Source organism: Tupaia chinensis, unplaced genomic scaffold, assembly GCF_000334495.1.
Source record: "Tupaia chinensis unplaced genomic scaffold, TupChi_1.0 Scaffold000364_1, whole genome shotgun sequence".
In the NCBI taxonomy this organism is placed as follows: Eukaryota; Metazoa; Chordata; class Mammalia; order Scandentia; family Tupaiidae; genus Tupaia; species Tupaia belangeri.
In genome coordinates, this window is record NW_006159861.1 from 1,248,476 (window position 1) to 1,261,579 (window position 13,104).

Consider the following 13,104-nt stretch of genomic DNA (forward strand, 5'->3'; position numbering starts at 1 on the left):
TCTCACTTTCCCTTCCTCTCTCTCTCTCTCTCTCTCTCTCTCTCTCTCTGTCTCTGTCTGGTCAAGTTAAAAAATAATAATAACAAATGGTTTTAAATAAATAAATAATTCTTTTTAAAAAAGAAATTTTTTAAAAAAAGAATAAGAGAAGACAGCACTTTAGAACAACAATTGTTTTGATTTTTAGTCAGCTCCTGAGGCACCCGCTATTTGAGCTTTTCAACCTTTCAGTTTGCTTCTACTGCCGAACAGTCATAGCATGGGTGACATTGCGTTCTTCCACAACTTCTCGGGTAGTTAGAGGATCAGCTTTGATGATTGCTCTCAGTCATCGTCAATGTCCAATGGCCAGCTAGGCTTCTCATCATTAAGTCTCTTGTTTCCTTTGCGAAACTTCTTGAACCCCCGCTGCACTGCGTGGTCATTAGCAGTTCCTAGGCCAACGTGTTGTCGATTCTGTGAGTTGTCTCTGCTGCTTTTGAACCAGAATAAGAAAATCTCTTGAATTTACTTTTCCTCTAACATCATTTATATAGCCTAAAGTTCATAAACAGCAAGTCATAAGTTATTATCAAAAAAAGTGAGAAATGCACATTAAAATGTTGTACAATATTACTGCATTTATTTAAGAATGTATCCAACATCAGAGGCAAATTTCAACAATGCAAAACCACAATTGCTTTTGCACCAATTTAATACAAAACGCCTACCACCACCTACTAGGCGCTGTTCTAAGCTGTGAGGAGCCAGCATTGAGTTAATAGACTCCGTTGCAGTCTCAGTGGAACCTGTATTCTAACAGGAGAGACAAAAGCATCAACAAAAACACACATTATGGGATATTAGGAGCAATAAGTGTTTTCATACAGGCTGAGGAAGAACATTAAGGAGAAAAATGGAGAGGCAAAGCATCCATGGGACAAAAAATGGGGTACTATCTGTTGAAGATAACTTTATAGTATTATCAACTGGACTGGGGAGAAATGTAAACATGTTGGAATATTCACTTTGCAAACTAAATGACGTGTTTGAATGTACGAAAGTACCTGAAATAAATCAAGATAAAACAAAACAAAACAAAACAAAACAAGAAAAACAAAGCAAGATCCAAATTTAAAAAGTGGCCAAGGAACGTATCACCCCTTTACCTTGGAAGGAATTATTAGAGCAGACCACTGTGAGAAGATATCCGAACAGCGAACCGAGTTAAATAAAGGAAAAGGCAGTGTAATAGCACACGGTGCTGAAGGAGGAGCCAGCCTGGGCCGTTTGGCCAATAAGAAGGCCACGCGGCTGAACTAGGAGGAGGTAGGAATTGAGGTCACGACCAAGTCATGACTACCTGATCAATTTCAGTTTCATCTTCAGGACACTGAGCTTTTTGAAGGTTGCAAATCTGAGTGCTTTTGTTTCCTGTCTTTTATTTTTTATTCTCAAAACTTAGCCCAGGGGCCAGCTGGTGGACTTGCAGTTAAGGTGGCTGGATCCCATATTGACAACTGGGCAGTTTGAATCCTAGACCTGGTGACTTGAAGGACATGTCAGGGTTGTGCATGCCTGAAATCCTGAGAAGAGAATGGAGGAGAAGGGATTGCTACTGTGGCATGGGCAACTCTCCCCCAGGGGAAATACCTGACCCCTCTCTGCCTTTTTCTCTCACTCTCTGGTGAGTGTACATGCCTTATAGCAAATAATAATAATAAAATAAATAAAAAACCAAACGAACAAAAATACTTAGCCAAAAATGTGGCCCACAGCAGGTCTATAGTAAATATTTGTTGAACAACAACAAAATCAGCCAAGAAACAGGGGACAATGCCATTCAGACATTGAGTCAGTCAGAGCAGCGTGAACAAAATGAGCCAGGGTTTTCAGAACCCTCCATCAATTTGAAGTGGTTCAGATGAACGTGGCTGAAAGGACGTTGGGGGGTGCTGCAAAAGAGAAGCGAGTGAACCACACAGGACGCCTGGTACTCCTAGGGCGAGCCGGGGCTTCACTCTGGAGGTAAGTGCAGTTATTGGCAGGATCAGTCTTTATGATGGGAAAGGCTTTAATTTGGGCAGGGGGTGGAGAATCAGTCTGCTGGTAATCTAGAAGCTGAAATAAGAATGCCAGTGGCAGGAAGGGTCAAGCATATTAAGTATCTTGACCCAGTTGAATCTACAGGATTGTTTGTTTTTTTTTAAATGTACATTTAGGGTTAAGGAGAGAGTCTTGGAGGTGCACAGTTTTCTGCTTAAGGACTGGATAAATGAGGCTATTCACTGTCATGGGCACCATAGCAGGAAAATCTGATTCTGTGGGTACAGCACGATATTGTCACTTATTGTGTGAATCGTTCTTCATGTGTCTTCTTATAACAACTACATTAAAATGAGACCTAGGAATGGGACTTTGTAATATACTCTACTTTGTCATTCATCTCTTCTGGTAAGATGTGTCGCACATACGACTCATTAAATAAATGTTTATATTACACATTTTAGTACTGAGTGCACATTATATGGAATTATGAGGAAATGGGGGAAAAAATCAACAGAACTGTATGATTGAAGTGCTACATGATTTCTTCTCATTTTTCCACAGGGGTAAACAGATGATTACAGTGAAAAGTCTTAACACCGAGACATAAATAAAGTTAACTGTTATCTTTGCCATATTGTTTGTGCAACAAGATGATACAAAAATCCCCAGGTTCACTCAAGGGTTTATGGCATCAACAGATGGAAAAAAATGAAAAATGAAATAAATGGAGTCCTTCTGCATTAATTATAATAAATATCAAAACCTCAATTTAGAGTTATCAATTTTTCAAAATATGTGAAAGGGACATTTTTATCTTGCTAAAGAGGATAATTTTCATCAGTAACTCTTACTGAAATATCACTTGATTCCCAAGGCTATTCTAATACCTATAATGAGTATTTTGTTACAATTACTCTGGCTTATTTGTTAAATAAATCCCTTTCACTCATGCCAAATATCTCCCTTCTGGGGAATTTGTCTTAATGTCTAGGTCATCCCTCCAAAATTACGGTGTTACTGTGCTCTGTTGTACTTAGCTCTGAAATGTAAATGAGGAGTCATGAAATTAAAATAGCCAATGTTAAGCTTTTTTAAATGTCATTATGAAGCTGATGAGTAACACCTCTTGTATGTAAAGCCATGGTGTTTTTGCATTTTAGTGAATTATACCATACCCAGGAAACTTGTTATATATACAAAGCACTGGACACTTCATTGCGAGACTCCTACTAGTTCCATCGACCTTACAGCTTTTCAGTAACATCAGAGCGAGTGCAAGACAGTAGCACTGGGTGAGACGTGAGGCTCTGTGAGGCAAGCCCACATGGGAAGTTTCCTGGTTCAAGTCCACAGACCTTTCTGAATCTGCCATATGCTCCCATGATCCACAGCGGGCTGAAGCCTGGGGTGGATGGAGGGGAAGTTTCCTGGTTCAAGTCCACAGACCTTCCTGAATCTGCCATATGCGCCCATGATCCACAGCGGCTGAAGCATAAGGATGCTATTGGAGGTTCTCTCTCTCTCTCTCTCTGCCTTTCTCTGTCTCTGTCTCTGTCTCTCTCTCTCTCTGTCTCTCTCTCTTTCTAGTTCTCTAAATCTCCATCTCTCTCCCTCATGAAAAAGGAAATCAACTTTTAAAAATCAAACAGGACTGGTGTCATAGTCTAGTTGTTCTGGGAGCTGCATCCCACCTGGTTGACCACAGTTAAAATCCCGTCCCTGATAACTTGTAAAGTGTGCTGGGCATGTGTTTGGACATGCCCACAATCCCGACAGGAAGGACAAATGGAGACCGAGAAGAAACTGTGGTTGTAACTATGCCCCACCTGGGGGTGATTTCTCCCCTTCCTCTTTTTAGGGAGCACACATGCCCTCTGGGAATGATTAGAACAAACATTTGATCAGGGCACATTAAAGCCTGACTTCCATTTGCAACATTTCTAGTAATACATTTTCAGTGTCAATTTATTTTCCTATCTTCATTGATTTCCCACATACGTGCATAGGTCTAAATATACACATGTAGGTTATTTTGCTTGCTCCGTCTGTGTAGGGTATTAGTTGATGCTTTTTAGGTCTCTAAGGGAAATGCCCATTTTTTTGATCTTTCCCTTTTGATCCATCAGACTTCTGTCTTGGTGGCAGAAAAGTACACGATTTCATCAAATATACCTTATAATATTAGCTCTCACCAGGCCATCTGGGAACCTCCTCTGAGCCTGCCTGCACCCCCACACTCGGGGAAGCACACACCCTCCAACCTTACTGTGGCGTCTCAGGTGGTTGTTACCTACCACTCCCATGCCTTCTCTTGCCATGCTGGGAGCACCAGTTCAGGAATTATTTCTAAAAATAAATATATATTAGGAAAAATTGGGATTTTGTCATTTTATCTTGAATGAATAAGTCAGTGACTGAATTCAGGAGTGAATTAGTGGAGGAACCCCTGTCGCCTGAGGGATGAATTCTCTTAGTCTCAGAGTTATGGATGAGATTCGGCAATGCCAGTGCTTTGGGAATGTCTTGGAGAAGAGAGGAAATTTTTATGCTAAACATGTCGTTGTACTTGGCACCAAGTCTGTTCATTTTATGCAATTAAAATTATTTTTACTTTTAATACACAGTTTAGGATTGACTACAGTGAGTAAGAGAATGTCTTGGGTTGCACATGGTTTGGTAGTTCTGATAATGCTTTGAATATAAAATGTAAGGAAAGTTGAGATGTAAACAGTTCCTTTGACTAAACAAAAGAAAGAACAAAGAATTATCTCGTTCAGATCCAAATAGTGGTAGCAATTATCTGAGGATGTCAAGAAATCACAGTTGCACTTTTCTCTGTAAGTCTTCTGTGGCAATGCAGCTGGAGGTGAACATCGAGGCCAGGCTGTTTAAAGATCTTGCAAAGGGAGAGTATGAAGACAGTAGTGTCTGCATAGCTTGCTCCAGTGTCTTACAATTTAAAAAAATTATGTAAGTATGTATGTATGTATTTTAGTTTTGCTGTAGGGTATGTGTGCTCATGGGGGGGGGGAGAGACACTCACACAAAGAGAGAGGGATATTGAGAAATCACTCCCCACAGGGGATGACCACACCACAATCCTTCTCCTTTCTCCTCTCAGGTTTTGGGCACACTCATGCATACACCCAGCATGTTTTTCAAGCTGCCTCCAGGACTCAAACTGCTCAGTTGGCCATGTGAGAGCCAACTGCCTTAACCACCATGTCATGACTGGCTCTGAAAAAAAATATATGAAGATACTTAACCATCCTATGTTACCAAACTACATACTGCTTAAAACCAGAATCCTGCTGTTCTCTTCCGGTTTGGGGCACCAGCAATGGTGTGCTGATGGGAAATGACAGTTGTCGTCGTCATAACTTACTATGCTGCCCCTTATATGTTTTAAGGTATCTGAGTTTTATATGTTTAATAGATCACAGTTTAATATCCTTTGATAGTTTGCAGTGTGTGAGGGGACACAAGGGAAGATTTGCTGTTGTTTTATTCACCTGGGATGCAGGACAATGGCAGGTCATGTCTACTGCCCTTTCTGACTGTCATGCTCATTCTTGGTGAGAAAACATTCTGAGTCAAGTTCCCATGTAGCTGGGATGTGCCAGGGCGTTACTTACTGAGAGGCCTCCTGGAGGTTCTCAGGGCAGGCTGCCTGGACCTTCTACCCTCCCATGCAGGAGCTTCGTGCTCTATTTTCTAACAAGTGAGCAAAATGTCTTTCCCATGTTCCACGTTTGTCCTCTACAGCACTTCTCCCTATTAAAAAGGGCAGCTTCTCATCAACCCACTAAAATCCCCCTACATCTCCAGAGCATCCCTGAAAACTTCCTTAACGAAGATTGTCAACGGCATCCACATCATGAAATGAACCCTGTCCCTTCCTCAGAATGGTCTCCCTTGATTTCTGAGTTTGCCTACTAGATTTTCCTTTAACTTCTGTTTCATTTTGTTTTACTTCTTTCTTCCCTGACTTGCCTTTCCCTTCTCACTAAGTGTGTCTGCTCTCCCAGAATCCCAAGCTTGCCTCCCTGTGCCCCTTATGTCATGTCGACCTTACTGGGAGAGTCCCTTTCCATTCCATGGCTTCGAGTCACTTGAACACTGAGGCTTCGCAGACTGTCATCTTCAGAAGAATGTTGTCTTCTAAGTTCCCAGTCAGTGCACTTCCCATGGATGACGCAACTGCATTTGGGTGTCATGCAGGCAATGAGAAGCCACTGCACCGGAGACAGACCCCATCCCCACCTCCCGCAGCCTGTACCGACCTTGTCCTTGGAAACCTTGAACCCAAACAACCCTGCAGACAGCCATTTGTAAAAGCCAGGGAATTACTTTTAAATGCTTTGAACACTTCATCTAAAAGGAGAGCAACATTTGTCTTCCAGAATCGCTGTAAAGATATGTAAGAGGTTTGACGAGCACTGTTATGTCAAAAATGGTTGTTACCTGTTTTGTGTGTCCAAACCACACTAAGACATCAGATATTTAACATGTGAAAATATGGAGATACAGGAAAGAAGTTTACTAGTAGAGTCTTCTGTAAGTTTCTTTTTTTATAATTCTCAAGGCAGCTTTTAAATACATAAGATGCTTGATGTCTCTCAAAAATGAGGCAAACGAGTGCTAATAATACATAAAAAATAAACTTGAAAACAATCTGAATATACATTTAGATGTGGAATTAAACAAGCCTAGGTAAGCAGAATCATGTCACTACTAAAAGTGGTGAGTGGTGTGTGTAACATCATGTGAAGAAGCAATAATGCGAACGCACATGTAGTTTTAGTTAAATTATGCATAATATACATTTCAGAATATATATTTTAACTATATGTGAAAACAGATAAGGTTTTCAAACAGTATTTACTGTAATTTGCTTTTATAATTTGGAAAATCAAATTAAACTGATAAAGCAATGATATCTTACCTTCAAAACATTCCTGCAGACAGCCATTTGTAAAAGCCAGGGAACTACTGTTTAAACGCTTTGAATACTTCATCTACAAGGAGAGCAACATTTGTCTTCCAGAATCGCTGTAAAGATATGTAAGAGGTTTGACGAGCACTGTTATGTCAAAAATGGTTGTTACCTGCTTTGTGTGTCCAAACAAAACTAAGACTTCAGATATTTAATATGTGAAAATATGGAGATACAGCAAAGAAGTTTACCAGTAGTCTTCTGTGAGTTTCTTTTTTTATAATTCTCAAGACAACTTTTAAATACATAAGATGCTTGATGTCTCTCAAAAATGAGGCAAATGAGTGCTAATAACACGTAAAAAATAAACTTGAAAACAATCTGAATATACATTTAGATGTGGAATTAAACAAGCCTAGGTAAGCAGAATCATAACACTACTAAAAGTGGTGAGTGGTGTTTACAACATCGTGTGAAGAAGCAATAATGTGAACGCACATGTAGTTTTAGTTAAATTACGCATAATATAAATTTCAGAATATATATTTTAACTATACGTGAAAACTGAGATAAGGTTTTCAAACAGTATTTACTGTAATTTGCTTTTATAATTTGGAAAGTCAAATGAAACTGGTAAAGCAATGATATCTTACCTTCAAAACATAAATATTGTAACTTTCTTTTCAGTTTTTGCTATAGGGTGCATATGCTTGCTGGAGACAGGCAGAGACAGAAAGTGAGAAACCTCTCTCCAGTGGGGATGGCCATGCCACAATCCCGTCTCTTCCATTCTGCTCTTGGAATTTGGGGCATACGTGCACTCACACCCTGTGTGCTTTTCAAGCAGCCCAAATCAGGACTTGAACAGCTTTGTAGGCCATGTGGGATTCAGCCACCTTCACCACCACACCACTGGCTGGCCCCAAATATTACAAGCATTTAAACATGCTGAAATAGTTTAGGATAGTAACAATAAGAACTTTTTTTTTTCAAAATAATCTTTTTACATAAGATTCTGGAAGCATTTTGCATATTAAAAATCAAGATACAGAGACAAGCAGTTAGCGTAATGGCTATGTTGCTGGACTCCCACGTAGTCGACTGCAGTTCGAGTCCTGGACCCGGTGGCTTAAACTCACACCGGGCGCGTGTGTGTGCTTGCCCAAGATCCCGAGAGGAGAATGGAGGAGAAGGGATTGCGGTGTGGCCATCCTCCCTGGGGGGTGATTTCTCGCTTTCTATCTCTCTGTCTCTCTCTATCTGTCTAGCAAGTGCATGTGCCCTATAGCAAAATCCTCTCAAAAAAAAAAAAATCAAGACAGCAAATTTATTTTCTTCTGTTTTCTACCAAAAAAAAAAAATTACATTTTAATGACATTTTTAAGAAGTGATTTTACAGGGACATTTCTTCATTGATGGCAAATCATCCCTGGCCGTATTATAATAAATCTCATATGATTTTGCTACTGTAGCAGTAAATGAAAGATGGTAATTTGGAATCAAATAGGAACTTGAGCTTTACGGAGTTTGTTTTTTCTTAGGAACTTACTTTGGTAGGTTCTAGAAGAGTACTTATTCAGACTGTGGGGAATGTTTGGTGTCTGTTGTCTTGGATGGAGAGTTTTCCGTATCCAGGCAGCCACACCCCACAGCTCCAGCACACAAACGCCTGGTTATTGACGCTGTTTACTCTATTCCCACTACATTCTTGTGGCAACCACATATCGCTATTAAATCGTACGTTGGTGCTTATGTTTGAAGCCCAAATCTATTATTTGCAAGTCTTCTCGCAAACCTATAGCATTATAAAATGAATAACTGAAGCTTTAATTTGGTGCTTTGCTACCAAAGGGTGCCTTAAATAGCAGGTGTTCAGTACACCATTTGTGCTTCTCTACACTCCTTGGGCCAGTTCTGCCTCACAGATGCTGCCGGGGTCTGTTTCTCCCGGTTGCTGACACCAGTGGGGCTCTGGCAGCGTGTTTTGCAGATTCACAGCTCATGATGAAATCCTTTGAATTCGAAAATGCTTCATTGTAAAACTTCCTCTAATCTTCCGAGAATTTGGTAAAATTCATATAGGACTGAAAGATGTGAACGTATGAATTGACTTCAAGTAGGGAAGAATTCCATATTCTTTATAGCTCCAGAAAGCCAGAATGATCACAAATATGAATGGCTTCTAAAATTGGACATTCCTGGATTAGTATTCAGACTCTGACATTCTCCAGCTGTGTGGCTATAGGTAAATTAGTCTCTCCAAACCATTGTCTCCTCATCTACAAAAGCATTGGAACAATATTTATTTTTTTATTGTAATTTTGAGAATCACAATGAGCAGCTGTATAAAGGCTTCTAACATTGTGGATGGCAACTAAGAGATGCTCAGTAATGTTTTCTGAGTGTCTACAACACACAATGTGTCACTCATTGTGGGCAAGTCAAGCCATTCTCTGTTTAGTAGGGTTTGTGTATTTTATTTATTTATTTATTTTGAGAGGTTTTTGCTATAGGGTGCGTGCACTTGCCAGAAAGACAGAGAGACAGAAAGTGAGAAGTCACCCCCCTAGGGGGGATGGCCACACCGCAATTCCTTCTCCTCCATTCTCCTCTCGGGATCTTGGGCACACATTCATATGCGCCAGGTGGGAGTTTAAGCCACCAAGTCCGGGACTCGAACTGTGGTCGGCTACATGAGAGTCCAGCGACATAGCCATTACTCCACCTGCTGGTCCCAAGGGTTTGTGTATTTGTATGTTGGCTGCCTCCCTTTACAAGACTATAAGCTCTGTGACAGCAAGTATATTATTTTGTTTACACCTGGTTGCTTGACTAAATAAATTAATGAGTGAAATAGCATCATCGGCTTTAAGTCTTAAAGCTGGGTAGTAAATGATCAAATTATATCGAGTGAAGAGACCCAAAGGGACGGAGGAGATAGAAAAGAAAACTAGGAGCCTGAGGAACTAGGATCGTTTGGAAGTCCTGTAAATCTTGAGTTTCAGAAGGAATCGAGGGGAGAAATACATGTTCTTAGATTTATCAGAGTCAAAATCATACTTCAGAAACGTGAAAGGACAAAATTATGACTCGCCCTGGGATACTCTTTCTGGCACTACCATATCATCTGAGTCTGCTCATCGTGCTTAGCTAAGCATTCCTTTCTCTTTTCGTTGCCTCCAGACTTTCCCATGTCCTCACTCAGTCTGTAAACTGTCCATGTGGAGATTAGAGTTGAGCTTTTTATCTTCTGGAGTGTTCGAGGGTAAAATTAAAGCATAAATGCTATGCCAGGTGAGTGCAGTGTTACATGTGAGCTCTTTAATCACGTGTTCGAAGAGCAGCACTGAGTTTCACAGTTGTGGGATAAATTGAGAAAATAGATATACTTAATGATTTGATGGGTCTCAGAACCTAACAAGAAGCCCTGTACACCAACCTGACAGACTATCTCCTTTGAAAACAGGCCGATGTGGGCAGTAGATATTCGTATTTAAGATTCTATAGTACATTAATAGATGTTGCAAATTCTGGAATTTAGAGACCAATAGTGAATGAGTAATTTTCTTATGTGTTCTTCAAATGCACTTGAACCATGACAGTAGCCCTGAATGTTTGGGGCGTATTTCGATCATAATGGAATTAAGGGACTGTTGTCACAGTGCTGTGGTGGGTCTGACTTACACCAGCTCCTAAAAGCTGATTCTACAACTTTTATTTTTATTTTTTTAAATTGACTATAGGGTGCGTGTGCTCAGTTGGGGGACAGAAAAGGAGGAAGTAAGAAAATATTCTTCCAGGGGAATAATCATGCTGCCATTCTTTCTCTTCATTCTCCTCTGGGAGTTTTAGGCATGCATGCACACACGCTGGAGTATTTTTCTTTCTTTCTTTCTTTCTTTCTTTCTTTCTTTCTTTCTTTCTTTCTTTCAAACATTATTTAATTTAACTTATTTGTTTATTTTATTTTTGACCAGAGAAGGACAGAGTGAGAGAGAGGGGGAAGGAGTGAAAAAGCAAGCCGCTGGGTCTGGGTACTGGAACTGCAGTAACCGTGTGGGCATCCAGGGCCCTCAACCACCACTCTGCCAACCCCGCTCAGAGTGTTTTTCAAACCTCTGGGTCAGGGACCTGAACTGCACAGCTGGTCATGTGGGATCCAGTCGCCTTAACTGTTATGCTACCTGGCTGGCCTTGTACACATCTTTTCTTAACGTCACATTCAGTTATGTCCAGTCTGTAGCTTACAATCAGCCAAATACCATGGCAGAGATTTTTACACCAAGGAGCTCAGCAAAAACTAAACCAGGGCTCTTTTTCTTTTTCTTTTTCCCCCCCTGAGGGAACTCTTACAGCTTTTAAATTTTTTCCAGCCTGGAACTTCATCACTGCTAGAAGAAACAGATGTTATTGGAGTTTTGTTGCTGCTTTTAACAGAGACTCTTTGTGTGCCCTATTCATAGCACGTTGAAATACAATTGCACAGGGTTGATGTCTACACTGTTTTTCTGTTAAAGTTTTTGCCCTAGTGCATCTGCATTTCCTGGAGGGAGACAAGAGATAGTGAGCGGGAAAGTGAAAAGTCACCCCCAGGGGGCAGGTCACACTGTAATCCTTTCTCCATCCTCCTGGGATTTTGGGCATGTGCATGCACCCAGTGTGATTTTTTTTTTTTTTTTTTGAGGGATTTTCACTGTAGGGCGCGTGTGCTCGCCAGACAGACAGAAAGAGACATAGAGACAGAAAGCGAGAAATCACCCCCCAGGGGGGATGGTCACGCCGCAATCCCTTCTCCTCCATTCTCCTCTCGGGATCTTGGACACGCACGCACACGCGCCCAGCGTGAGTTTTAAGCCACCGGGTCCGGGACACGAACCGTGGTCGACTACGTGGGAGTCCAGCGACATAGACATTACGCTAACTGCTGGTTCCCCCCAGTGTGATTTTTTAAGCCGCCAAATCCTGAACTTGAACAGTGATCAGCCATGTGAAAGTCCAGCACCTTAGCCACCTTGCCATCTGCTGGTCCCATGTGTGTACACTCTTAATACCACAGAAAGACCAGGCTGGAAACAAAGCCACGATGCCATGATTAGTTAGTTCCTATTGTGTTTGAGTGCCCACTCACCTAAAATAGAGTATCACATTATCATGTACAGGTTCATAATCATGTTGGAGTCCACTGTTCCGCTGAGCTGTTCATCATAGAATGTGTGCAAAATTTCTACCCGAATTCATGAAAATCATTGGAATTTCTCATAGGAGTTCTGAAACCACGAGCCACCTTAGACTATGCTCAGCTCTCTCACAAATGATCTCCTCAGTAACTTGGTTATTATGCAACTGGGAAGCATCTAGAGCTTTCACACTGTAATTACTACAGAACCTTCAAAGCCAGTCTCCTGACCCAGCCTTCCCACAGTTTTCCAAAGCTGCCTAAAACAGCTTTATTGAATCTTTTTATCAATGGCTTGCTTCTCTCTTTTTATTTAGTGTTTTCAATTTGTCCTTTGACTTACAAACATTTTGGAGCCTTTCACCAAGTGAAATGTTTCTCTACATTTTAAATACATTAACACATACTTAAAGGTATTTTATCTCAACTTATAGTATCTTTTTTTTTTGAGAGAGGTTTTTTTGCTATAGGGCGCATGCGCTCACCAGACAGACAGAGACAGAGAGACAGAAAGCAAGAAATCACCCCCAGGGGAGATGGCCACGCCGCAATCCCTTCTCCTCCATTCTCCTCTCGGGATCTTGGGCACACAATGCACACGCGCCTGGCGTGAGTTTTAAGTCAACGGGTCCAGGACGCTAACCGCGGTCAACTACATTGGAGTCCAGCAACATAGCCATTACGCTAACTGCTGGTCTCTATCTTTTTGTTTACACTATTTGTGTGTAGAGGAACGGGTTTCACTAATTCATTAATAAAACTCTCTGACTTATTTCCTTTCATTTTTTTTCAATTTATTTAAATTTATTCATTTATTTACTTATTTTTTTAATTTGACCAGAGAGGGAGAGGGAGAGTGAGAGAGAGAGAGAGAGAAAGAAAGAAACCAAGCCACCAGGTCCAGGATATGAACTGCTATTGGCCACATGGGAATCCAGCTCCCTTAACCACAAGGCCACCTGCT